This window comes from Jaculus jaculus, chromosome 9, assembly GCF_020740685.1.
Source record: "Jaculus jaculus isolate mJacJac1 chromosome 9, mJacJac1.mat.Y.cur, whole genome shotgun sequence".
In the NCBI taxonomy this organism is placed as follows: domain Eukaryota; kingdom Metazoa; phylum Chordata; class Mammalia; order Rodentia; family Dipodidae; genus Jaculus; species Jaculus jaculus.
The window spans coordinates 82,446,858-82,459,753 of record NC_059110.1 but is presented as its reverse complement, the minus strand read 5'-3'; the positions used below and the strand labels follow the sequence as shown (position 1 = coordinate 82,459,753).

Sequence of the window (12,896 nt, the reverse complement as noted above, 5' to 3'; positions counted from 1 at the left end):
AAATAATATTGATCGTGATATTTAATACACTAATGAAACCCATGGATATTGACTACATAATTAATATACTATCTAAAAGTGAAGTTTGGCAGCCCAGTATCTAAGGTTGATATTGACTTGTGTATCTCTGGCGATCTGCCTGCCCAGGCTTGATTTATAGAAAGTGCAGCAGGTTCCTTGGCCTCTCTTCCCACCTTGCACTTGTTAGAAGGCCACTCTTCCCCTAGCAGGTTGTTTCTTTGTGTCAAAGGCTGTTTTTCACTCTTTAATTTAGTTTCCATCTTTTTACATGGCTTGGTACCTTAGTTTTATAATCTACTCTGTAGATAGAATTCTGGCCTTTACAAACACCTTTGGAAATTATTGTTTTCTCAGAATGGAGTTCAGATGGTTTAACTTTATTTGTTCAAAGAAAAAAAAACCTAACCAAATGAGTTTATTATTAAGTTGATGTTAAGCACTGTTGCTGTTTGTTAAAGGAAAGGGCGTGATTCAACCCTCAGTCATTTCTTACACAATTAATCCACATTCATTGTTTAAAAGAAAATAGCTGGGGGCTGGGGAGATGGCTTAGTGGTTAAGGCACTTGCCTGCAAAGCCAAAGGACCTAGGTTCAATTCCCCAAGACCCAACATAAGTAAGATGCACAATGTGGCACATGCATCTGGAGTTTGAAGCAACTGGAAGCCCTGGCATGCCCATTCTCTTTCTCTGTCTCTGCTTCTCTCTCTCTCTCTCTCTCTCTCTTTCTCTCTCAAACAAATAAAAATATTCTTAAAATTTTATCTATTTGCAAGCAAAGAGAGAGAGAATGGGCACACCAGGCCCTCTAGCCATGGCAAACAAACCCCGGGTGCATGTGCCACCACCTTGTGCATGTGGCTTACATGGTTCCTGGAGAATCACGCCTTGGTCACTTGGCTCCACAGGCAAACGCCTTAACCACTAAGCCATTTCTCTAGCCCAAAATTTTTAAAAAATAAAAAGATTTTTTTAAAAAGCTGGGTGTGGTGGTACACACTTTTAATCCCAGCACTTGGTAAGCAGAGACAGGTGGATTGCTGCACCCTCTTATATAGTGACTTCCAGGTCAGCCTGGGTTACAGCAAGACCCTACCTCAATTTAAAAAACAAAAAAAAAGGTCTGCTGATAAGAAAAACTCAAATCAGGGCTGGAGGGATGGCTTAGTGGTTGAGGTGCTTGCCTGCAAAACCAAAGGACTTCCATTCGATTCCCCAGTACCCACGCAAGCCAGATGCACAAGATTATGCATGCATCTGGAGTTTGTTTGCAGTGGCTAGAAGCCCTGGCACACCCATTCTCTTTCTCTCTCTCTCTCTCACCTGGTCTCTTTCCCTCTCTTAAATTAATAAAAAAAAGAAAAGAAAAGAAAAACTCAAATCAATTGAGCCTGGTGGTACACTTCTATAATTCAAGCTATTAGGGAGTGTGAGGCAGGAGGATTGCAAGTTCGAGCTCATCCTGGGCAACTTACTGAGACCTTGAAATAAGCAATAAACAGAGGGCTCCAGATACAGCTCAGTGATAGAGTGCTTGCTGAGTATGTGCAAGGTTGTAGGCTCAATCTCCACTCCCACAGAAACAGAGGGGGGCACCCGTAATCCTAACAAGCAGCAGTGACCACTTGCTTAGCTGCCTTCCCACTTGCTGTGTAGAACTGTTTATAAATAGGGGCTGGGTGTGTGGGTGGTAGAGCATGCATGAGGGGTATGGGTGGCTTGGCATGCATGAGGCCCTGGGTTCCACTCCCAGGGCCATATCAAAGACAAAATGAGATCATTGCATATGTACCATTCTGCAACACCTAGCATTATAGGATAGACATCTTTTCTGTTTCAACAAAAGATGTACACTGCTTTAAGTGGTCTTGGCTATGTAGGTGTGTAAATTTATGGAGCTGAATCACCCTTGCCAGCTGCTTAGACTTCCTGGATTGTTTGCACAGACTCAGGTTCTACTTGACCTAGCACTTCTCTGTTAGGATCTCTAGTTGCTTTTCCATTGATAACTCCCCTTGCCCTGTGCAAGGGCTAGGAGGGAGGCCATGGGAATAGACCCTTGCAAGCAAGTCGGTTGATTCCTGCAGGGAGGATGAGGAAGGGGCTTGGGAGCCATTCATAGTTTCATCTGGCCTAGCCTTCAGATGGTGCTTATATCACCAAGAGGCCTAAGCCCTCATTTTCCACCATTGTGGCAGAAATGGCCTCCCAGGAACACATTTGACTTGCTTGAAGAACCAACCCAAAATCACCCTTGGTCCCAACCCTCGGGAGAGTGAGGTAGGAGGATTACCATGAGTTCAAGGTCAAGCCTGGGACTACAGAGTGAGTTTCAGGTCAGGCAAGGCTACAGTGAGACCCCTACAACCAAAAATAAAAAAAGCAAATCAACTCAATTCTTCTAAAGCTGATAATTACTCTTAAAACTTTGTTACAGGGCTGGAGAGATGGCTTAGCAGTTAAGCACTTGCCTGTGAAGCCTAAGGATCCCAGTTTGAGGCTCAATATCCCAGGAACCATGTTAGACAGAGCCACATGGTAGCACATGCATCTGGAGTTCATTTGCAGTGGCTGGAGGCCCTAGCACACCCATTCTCTTTCTCTCTCTGCCTCTTTCTCTATCTGTCGCTCTCAAATAAATAAAAAGAAAATATTTTTTTTTAATCCTTGTTATATTTGTGTTGGTGTTTAAAAGAGAGAGAATAGAGTGCGCCAGGACCTCTAGCCACTGCAAACGAACTCCAGACACATGCACACCACTCTGTGCATCTGGCTTTACATGGGTGTTGGAGAATTGGACCTGGACCTTCAGGCTCTTCAGCCAAGCACCTTAACCACCGAGCAATCTCTCAGGCTCCCTATCATGGTGGTTTTGATAAGTTATTGGGAAAAAGAATCAGTTGACTTCCTGGAACATCTTTTCTAGCCTTCTGCTGTGTGTGTGTGTGTGTGTGTGTGTGTGTGTGTGTATGTTCTAGGGATCAAATCCAAGGCCTCTCATCTACTAAGCATGTGATACCTTTTTTTTTTTTTTTTTTTTTTTGAGGTACGGTCTTTCTCTAGCCCAGGCTGACCTAGAATTCACTATGTAGTCTCAGGATAGCCTTGAGCTCATGGCAATCCACCTACTTCTGCCTCTCGAGTGCTGGGATTAAAGGTGCACGTCACGCCTGGCTTCTTTTTACCTTTTTGGAGACAGGATCTTGCTGTGTAACCTTGGCTGGCCAGGAATTGAAGCAATCATCGTGCCTTTGTCTCCCTACAGGTGTGTGTTACCACACCCATCTAAGAAAGGGTAACTGATCCCCAAGAACTGTAGTAGACAGAAAGATGACTGAGACGAGCGTTAGCAAAGACTTCACAAAGAATTGAGTTATCTGAGACATGTAGTGTAGCCTTGATTTAGGTCAAGGACTGTCTGTGCATGGAAGGGCACATGCCACACCTGATCAGTCACTATACTGGTCACTGACAGGAAGTTATGTGGATGCCATGTTAGGTAGAAGGCTCCCAAAATAGGTGGTTGCCTGTATGAATGTATTAACTGTCACCAGACCCCTAACTTGTCATGAGACTCTAGACTACCCACCTTGCCATTTTCAGTTTTTATTGCCAGCTTCTTCATGGCTATCACCTTGTAGACCTAATGCTTCCCCCCACCCTCAGCTGTTGATATATCCCAAAATGTATAATTTTCAAGAGAGCAATATATTTGTTCCAGTATCAAAAAGACCACATGAGAAACTTAATCCCACCTGCCTTGTGTGAAATATTTATGTCCAATTCCAAAGTGATCACGTAAACTTTTAATAATGGTGAGCCACTTATAAAATTGTACCTGCTCCCTAGTGTATTTCCCAGTTGGTAATTGGAAGCTTGTGCTGTCATTAAAAATGACAGCTTCCTCAGATAACGTGCTCAGTGCTTATAAAATGCAGATAACCCAGCCTATATTTAACTTGTGTGGTACAGCTTCCCTTCAATGGTTAGGTAACCAGGGGCTGGCGCCTGCTGAAGCAGGAGTGTTCGCTGCAGGGAGCCGCGGCGCTGTGCTCATGAATACCCTGCCCTGAACTGGAGCCAGAACAACCAGGGCTTTTTAAAAATAAGCCTCCATCGGACTCTCATCTCCTCTCACCATTGACACTGCTGTTCATGTTGAAGTTTATTTATATCTTCAGTCAGCCATGGTGCAGAGGTCATTTCTATTGGCCTAAAATTTTAGAAGCTTATAGGTTTGCCTAGGAAAGCTGATCTCCCCAGCACCTGGGCTTGCAATGCAGAGCTAGCCTTCTGCGAAAGTCACCCTGCTCCCATATCAGCCTTACTCCCCAGCCTCCTTATCTGCCATTTATTGAAAATCTGAATAGTTTGATAAGGCACATCTCCATAAAGGAGCACTCCTCTTTGAATGGCCTCTCTAGGCAGCAAGCATTCCATAAAGGAGCCACTAATTTTTTCTTTTTCTTTTTTTCAAGGTAGGGTCTCACTTTGGTTCAGGCTGACCTGGAATTAACTATGTATTCTCAGGGTGGCCTCAAACTCACATCAATCCTCCTACCTCTGCCTCCCAAGTGCTGGGAAAGGAAGGGGGCTTGTCTCACTTAGCCATGGTTTAGGAATCCAGCAGTCAATTTAGAATATGGTAGCAAAAAAAAAAAAAAAAGGAAGAGCTAGAATATAGTAGCATCCTTCCTTATAACCATGAAACCATTTCTTTTGTCTCATATCAGAGTCTGCTTAGCAATTAAGGAAGTTGGTATGTGTCTGCCCTTCCTGTCTTGCTCTCCATCTTTAAGAGAAAGATTTGTTCCCATGCTTTTTTTTTTTTTTTTTTTTTGCATGTGAAAATCATTATTAAAGTTACCCTTTAAGGATCAAACCCAAGCTGAGCCTTCCTGGTCAAAAGCTGAGCTGTGGGAAAGCAGGTCGATTTGCAGTGGAGGCACGCACAGGCTTTCCGGGAAGATGCCTGTCAGTCAAATGGGGCTCGCAGAGCGAGGGCCTGAGCGGGCTCTCCCCAGCTCCATCTGAGGGCGAATTGAAGGTGTTAGCAGGCTTAGGCGGGCAGCAGCCCTCACCAACGACGCGCTCGCACTGCCGCATGCTGCACGTGCTCTTAATAGAACCTTTAGCTCCTGGAGCCAAGTCTCATTTTGTGTGTGTTATTAAAGTGCGGGTGACTAGGAAAAAGCAGAGCCCTCTTAATTAGAGAGCGACATTCTTGCACAGTAGTAGTGTTCCGTTTGTGGCATAATTGTCACAGCAAATTACCAGTTAAGTTAAATATTGAGCTGGTAGCTCTCGCAGCTTCAATTATTTGCCTCCCCCCGCCCCCACCCCCTCTGCCCTCACCATCACCTGCTATCCTGCACTTCTCACTTGATCTTCTGCCAAGTGGTAGCTTTTAAGTGAGGCTTAGAGAAGATACACTTTACAGCAGGAGCAATAAATCTGGCTTTGGACAAGTTATAAGATGCCAGGAACATCTGAAGGAGGGTGGGTGCAATTTTTGCTCCGTGAATGGGGGTCAACGGGTCATCTAACTCCAACTATAAAACCACTTGGTCCGTCAGTATATCTAACCTAAGTGTCTCCAACATGAAAGCACTACTTTCAATGGCTCAAGAAATGCAAAGGAAACAGAAAACTTGGTCCCTTCTCTCAATTTTATTATTATTTTTATTATTATTGGCTTTTTTCAAGGTAGGGTCTCATTCTAGCCCAAGCTAACCTGGAATTCACTATGAGTTTCAGGGTGGCCTGGAACTCATAGCAATCTTCCTACCTCTGCCTCCCGAATGCTGGGATTAAAGGTGTGCACCACCATGCCTGGCACATTTACAATTATTATTTTATTTATTTATTATTACTAGCATTATTATTTATTGTTTCAAGGTAGGGTCTCACTTTAGCCCAGGCTGACTTGGAATTCATTATATACTCTCAGGGTGGCCTTGAACTCATGGCAATCCTCCTACCTCTGCCTCCTGAGTGCTGGGATTATGGCGTGTGCCCCCATACCCAGCTCACTTATTTTATTTATTTATTTATTTGAGAGAGGGCCTCCAGCCACCGTAACTCCACACACAAGCACCACCATGTGCATCTGGCTTTTGTAGGTCCTGGGGACTCGAACCTAGGTTCTTTGCAGGCAAGCGCCTTAACTGCTAAACCATTTCTCCATCCCAGAATATTTTTTATAAACAAGGCAAGTAATTCCAAGGAGGCTGACTACGTGGTGTAAGGGGAAAGACCAGTAAGGGGGAGTCGTGCAGCTTGTGAGCTGTCATCCTGAAGGTGCAAAATATGGGCGGGCAGGAAGAAAAGAAACGAGGGACTGTGCACTGTGTGGGAGAATGTAAGGTAGGCTCAGGTGATACCAGGGAAATTAGCTGGGTTTCTCAAGAGATAGATCTTTATAGAAAAATAATAAATGAGATGGTTGAACATCAGGAGAATGGCCTAGACCCTGATTTCCTTGGAGCTTATTACTTAAGCCCTGTGGAATGCAGGTCTTTGTGGTGTCCTTAGTTGTTCATTGACCTTTCGTTCCTCATGGAGCTGGTGTTCGAGCAATCCAGGTACACAGGAAGATTGCTCTGGTGCAGCCGCCTCAGCTTAGCCAACTGAATCGCAGAGGAAATCCTGCAGGGGATGTTATTGGAGTGTTGTACACTCAATTCCTCACAAGCTCCATGCTGGGCTGCTCATGTCCTTTGGACAAAGATAGACTAGCTCCCTCTCTTGTTGATGGAATGAAAATTCTCTGGCATTATGGCTCATGTGATAACTTTGGTGGCAGTGGTGTGGGGATAATGAAGAGTCTCTTAACAGCTCCGGCTAAACCCGGTAATGTCGCTCTGTCAAACTTCAGCTGATTGTGGGAATCTAACCTAGTTTTATATTCCTGAATGTCTGAAACCCGCTACGGTCATCTTCAAAGCTCTAATAAGGAGGCAGCCCTCATTCGTCTGTTTCCTGGAACATAATTATTATAAGCTGGTTCTCATTTCTTGATTTCAGAATTGTGCCTCTTTCAGTTGCAAGACCCCCAACCTGAGGTCAGTTTTCTTCCTTAGGCTTGGAAGTCAAAATGATTTCAGCCACATCACCCATCTCAGGCTCTTAGCCACCAATATGCTGGTTTAGCACCCCCAAAGGAAGCGAACTCATTTTACTCTGGAAAAGGGGAAATGAATTTGCTTCAGGAACTGCCTAGACCTAATTAGTCTGGAAGCAGGGTTTGTTGTATAGGGCGCATGTGCACATGCCTGGTTCTGTGTGTGTGTGTGTGTGTGTGTGTGTGTGTGTGTGTGTGTGTGTGTGCGCGTGTGTGTGTGTGCGCGCGCGCGCGCATGTGCACTCACACGTGTACCTCGGTTGCATATTTGCCGCTTGTTTGCTCAGCAATGATGGCTGGTCTACCGCTTTTCCACTTCTTAAGATGGCTGGTGGGCATGGCCACGATCCACACCCATAAAACCCCCACATTCACTCCCCAAATGGAGAAGTAACCTGGTGGGATATGACTGTCGAGAGAACTTTCCATAGGCGTGGATGAATCAAGAAACAGGGGGCATGTGCTGGGGCAGAGGAAGAGGAGTTGGGAATAAGGAGAAAAAGAATCAGTGGGGAGAGAGGACATCTTAACCTAAATTAAATAATGGAAATGACAATTAGGAGCAGCAGTAAGAGCAAATGATTCGGCAGCCAGAACCACAAGACCATGACAAATGACTCTCCTGGGAATGGGGCTACCTCCTCTCCTGGAAGTCAGGGAAGGGGTCTCTCTACTAACCAGGGGCAGGAGGCAGAGCCTGCGACTGCCTGATTTAGCCTGAAAGTTAAAATCGCTGGAGCAGTTTATAGAAACACCAGAATGAGCTGCAGTGCACAGTCAGTAGCAGAATCCAAAGATGATGGCATAAATGTTTCAAATGTGCTCAGGGTAATTAGTTTTGAATTACCATGTGCATATTTTAAACATTTAAATGATCATCCCAGGTTTTCGAAAACATATTCACGAGGAGGTCTGATGTCGCTCCCCCTCCCGGTGTGGCCTCCCCACAGGAGACAGCCGGGACGTGCTGGGATGGAGCCAGGTGAAGCAGAGCTGCTCTGCAGCTCCAGCAGGGAGAGGTGAGCTGAGAGAGAGGCGCTGAACCCCGGATAAAGGCAGATTAGGCCGCAGCCCCAGGTCCTGACTCAACTACTTGCCCTGAACGTCCCTTCCTCAAGCCAATGTCATCTGTGCCAGATTTTCAAAATGATTGGTTCCGCTTTTAAGTTTTCCGTTGTGCATGAAAAGGTAATTCCATTTTGAGTAGCTTCCTTCTCTCACCGTCTTCCTCTCACTTGTTTATTTTCTGAAGCCTCAGTCAGCTGGGAAAGTTGAAAAATGATTAACCAAGTAGGAACTGCGTTTGGTGTTTTAAGAGTGACCTTGTCCACCAGTCACTCAGGGCAAACTGCCTTAGCAACACCAGTCCTCCTGGTATTTGGTCAGCATGCAACCAGCAATTTCTAAAACCTCTAATTCTGGAAGCAGTGGAAAGGAATTCCACAGGAGTTGGGGGAAGAAGTGCCCTCCCTCCATATCTTACAAAGCCCCTTTCAGCCTTGGGAGAGAATGTTTAACGTCTGGTCTCTAACTTTATGTACCTGAATTTAGAACAGTTTTGGACATGCGGCCCTGCAGTCTTTTCTTCCTGTAATTCAACATTTCTCCAGCAGGTGGAGCTGGGAGATAAAAACTATGAGCGGGTGCCTGGTTGCTTTGAGTGGGAGCTATCTCTGCTGAGATCCTGATTGAATGAAAATTGTTCATTATGCAAACTGTCTGGTTCAGTACACAGAGGCAGCCCCCAGGCGCAAACCCCAAGTAGTTGCTTTTTCTCTCCCCAGATTAAAACATATGAACTGCTTTGATGTAATCTTATAACAAAGCCTAATAGAAATTTTATTTCTTCTGAAGTTGCCTGTCATTTCTTATTGCACCCCCTCTTCTGTCCTATTAATACCCTTACAGTCAAGGATATGCAGCTTTGAGTTTAGACCGTATTTGAGGATGAGAACATTGTGCTTTCCTCTGCAGTGGCTTGGGTTTTTTAACTACAGTTACACACACTGCTTGCAAGATGTTGAATCTCTTGGTTGTCTTCCCCCTCCCCTTGCTATTTATCATCTTAATGGAATGCTACAGAATATCACATTATGCAATGTGTTCAAATTGATGAATTATATTAGAAAAATATTAGATAGGAGTTCTTAATGGTAAGTGAGTTTTTGTAGACATATTTCCTCATTAGTAGATCAACTGCTTGCAGGGGAGAAATTGTAAGGATTTGGGAATAAAGTTATATTTATGACCTATTTGGCTAATTAAAATTAAAGCATAATTTTAGCATTAAGTTCCTGCAAGACTTTGCAGAGAGGGTGGAGAAAGAAACTTGCCCAAATCCAGTTACTTTTAAATGTCAGTTGCCATAACAACTTCACATGAGCCATATTTTTACTTGAAAATTCCTTTTAGGATTCGGTTGCTATAATAATTTGCCTCGGCTCTTTTTAGGAGGCATATTTTCCTATTTTCCTTTTGTGATCATTTCAAGGCTTTCATTACTGTAACAGAAATGACCGCGTAAACCTCAACTCTCCATTTTTCCATGCTCAGGAACAGAATGCTCTCCAAAATAGAAATATAGGCTACGAGAAATTCTTTTGCAGGGAGGACTCTCCAGGCCATGGGGAAAGGGTGAAGCTCTGGGATTCATTCCTATGGGTGCTAGAGTCCTCCGACAAGGATTTTTACGCCAACACTTTTTTTGTTTGTTTTTTGAGACAAGGCCTCACTATGTAGCTCAGGCTGGCCTTGAACTTGATGCAATCCCTTCAGCTCAGCTTCCAGAGTGCTGAGATTACAAACATGAGCCATCACCCCTGACCCAACAAAACACTTTGAAGCATGACGATTAGCTCTTCTTTGTGAACTTGTAGGGATTTTTGTTTATGGTGCTGCAGACTGTACCCAAGGCCTCATACATGCTCCACTTCTGAATTACATACTGACTTTGTGCTGTGTCCTGGGCATTTTGCATGAGGGAAGGACCAGTCTGCCCTTCTCAAAGAAGGATGAGTCCTCTCACAAGGCCCATAGGCATGTCGTTCAGTAGAGCCACTGGGGCTTGACGACTGAATGAAACAATCCCCCAAAGCATCTACTTACAAACAGTGTAGCGGCAGAGTCAAATACAGTGCCCTCTCTCTGTATGCGGATGTTAACCTTAATTCTTCAGACAATACAACCTCAGAGATGCACCTGTGACTAAGGTCTCTTCCAGTCACAGGCATACCAGAGGGGATGAGTAATGCCAGACATCCGCATCTCTCCCGGGCCAGCTCTCATTGCTGAGGGAAAGCTTGTGATCCCAAGGAAAAGGATTCACAAGTGGGAAGAACATTTAATTCCAAAAGGTTCCGTCTCCTGGGCTGAACTTGGCTCTTTCTGGTCTCTTGTGTGTCCCTGGTAGAAGTGGTAATCCAGCCTCCAGCTTTAGTGACACCCCAGCCCGTCATCTTGTTCCTACCATGGTCCCTTGTCTCTGTGTGTCTTTCCTCCTCCTTTCCCAACTATTTGGTGGGGTTTTGAGTGGTTTATTTATTTATTTATTGCATATGTGTGTGTATGTGTGTGCATACTTGTGAGCATGTGTGTGTGTGTGTGTGTAGGTCAGAGGACAACCTTAAATGTCATCCTCAGAACACCATTCACCTCCTTTGAGACTAGACCTCTCATTGGCCTGGAGCTAAACTAGCTAGCCATCAGGCTCCAGGGATCCTGCTGTCTCCACCTCCCAGCACCAGGACTATAGGTGTACACCACCAAGCCCAGCGTTTTACAAGGGTTTTGGGGATTGAACTCTGGTTCTCATGCTTGCAAGGCAAGCATTTTACCACCCAAGCTATCTCCCCAGCACCAGGTTTTTTTTTTTTTTTTTTTTTTGAGACAAGGTTTCAGGTATCCCAGACTGGGCTCAAACTCACTATGTAGCTGGTGGATGACCTTGAACTTCTGTTCCTCTACCACCTGAAAGAGGGGATTACAGGCATCCACCACCACAACCAGTTTATTGCAGTGCTGAAAATTGAACCGAGGTTTTCATGCAATGCTAGGCAAGCACTCAACCAAATGAACCACATCTCCAGCCATTGAGTGGCCATTTCTTTTCAAGACCAAAACTTGCAAAGGGTCAGTGAGAATCCCGTGAAGAGGTTAGTGGAGGAAAGAGGACACCTGACTGCTCTTCCACTCTTCCACTTCCCTCCTCAGGTCCCATGCTGGGAACCCGCTCCATCTCCTGACCTCCTCGCCTAGCCAGTGAGGATAACATCTGTCTTTTCACCTCAAGGGTGGGAGGGAAGATCAAACACAATAACTTGCGAGGAGAAAGCATGAAGCATTCTGTGGCAGTGTCAGGGATGCTAATCGCACCGGTGCCCCCTTACCTGCCGTTTCACCTTCTGTGCTCTCATTAGCCAAGGTCAACCGGAGTCTGAAAATATCAAATGACAAATTCCAGAAATAATGCACAAGTTTTAAGTTGCGCCCTGTTCTGAGGACTACTTGAAGGCAAGCACGCCCTGCTGTAACGTGATAGCTGAGCTGGCCACTGGCCGACGAGCAGGTGGGCAGCGTGTGCAGCGTGGACACGAGAGAGAAGGATGATTCACTTCCTCCCACAGGACGGAGCGGGCCACTGTCAGAGTTCATTATGTTGCTCTGAATGCTTTCCCTGGGACCAGTGACGAGGCCAGTAGCTGCCTCGTGCTATGTCACGATGCCTATGTCCTTTGCTTCATGTCATCATACGCAATGAGCCACCAAATCCTCTCATGCCGTTATAAGGAAAGATATGGGAAAAATAGGAGAGGCCATATATACATGACTTCTTTGTAGTTTTATATCACTATAACTGTCTTTATTTTGTTATAAGTTCCTCGTTGAATTTTATTATTGGTATGTATATATGTATAGGGGAAAAACAGTATATATATGCCTGATACTATCCAAGGTTCCAGGCATCCACGGAGGTCTTGGGACACATCTCCCATTCCCATAAGGGAGATGGCTACTGTATTTTCTCCTCTGGGCAAGAAGACTTTGGAGACTGGCGCTCACGTGGGAGAGGAATCTACCAGGCTAGAAACACGAGCTGCTCTTTTCAAATCTCGGCCCGGTGCCTGTGGAAGAGACTTTGATGAAGGTCTGTATCTGTTTGGGGATGTTCAACATTTTGATTGTTCTGTGCACGTCCAGTCCACTGAAATGTAATACTTGACATTTCTCGAGAACCAGTCATGTGTTTTGTTTTTTTTAAACCAAGTGTAACTGAACTATATGTTCAGAGAAATGGAAATAAAACACTGCTTGGTTTAGATACAAAACTGGCGTCTGCCTCATCCTCACCCTGCAGGCTCTGAGGACATCCAGCCTTTATGTGCATCCCAGCCTGTGGGGGGGAGGAGGAAGACTGTTCCTGTGCAGCAAGGAAGGGGGTGCAGGGGGGAGACAGCATGACAACTTCCCAGTCAGACAGATCTGAGTTCAACCCGGAGGAGTCCCAGGACATGAAAGCCCTGCAGAAAGCTCTCATTTGCCTGCCCTTAGCATTCACCTTCCAAGGGAGCTGGGGAGATAACTCAGTGGTTAAAGGTGCTTGTTTGCAAAGCCTGCTAGCCAGGGTTCAATTCCCCAGCCACCCACATCAAGCCAGAGGGGAAAGTGGTGCAATCTAGTGTTCCATCTGCAGTGGCAAGAGACCCTGGTGTGCCCACACACAAACACACACAGATGAAAAACAATTACTGGGCTG

The 12,896-nt window shown here is 45.2% G+C and overlaps 1 protein-coding gene across 1 annotated transcript in view; it reads right to left on the bottom strand.

The window, feature by feature from the left end:
* Positions 1-12,246: 12,246 nt before the first annotated feature.
* The window catches only part of Rtn4rl1 (reticulon 4 receptor like 1), a 120,459-nt gene continuing 119,809 nt past the window's right edge, over positions 12,247-12,896 (bottom strand). Inside the window, exon 3 of the transcript XR_006638952.1 lies at positions 12,247-12,264. The gene's annotated coding sequence lies outside the window, so the exon portion shown is untranslated. The remainder of the gene's footprint in view (positions 12,265-12,896) is intronic.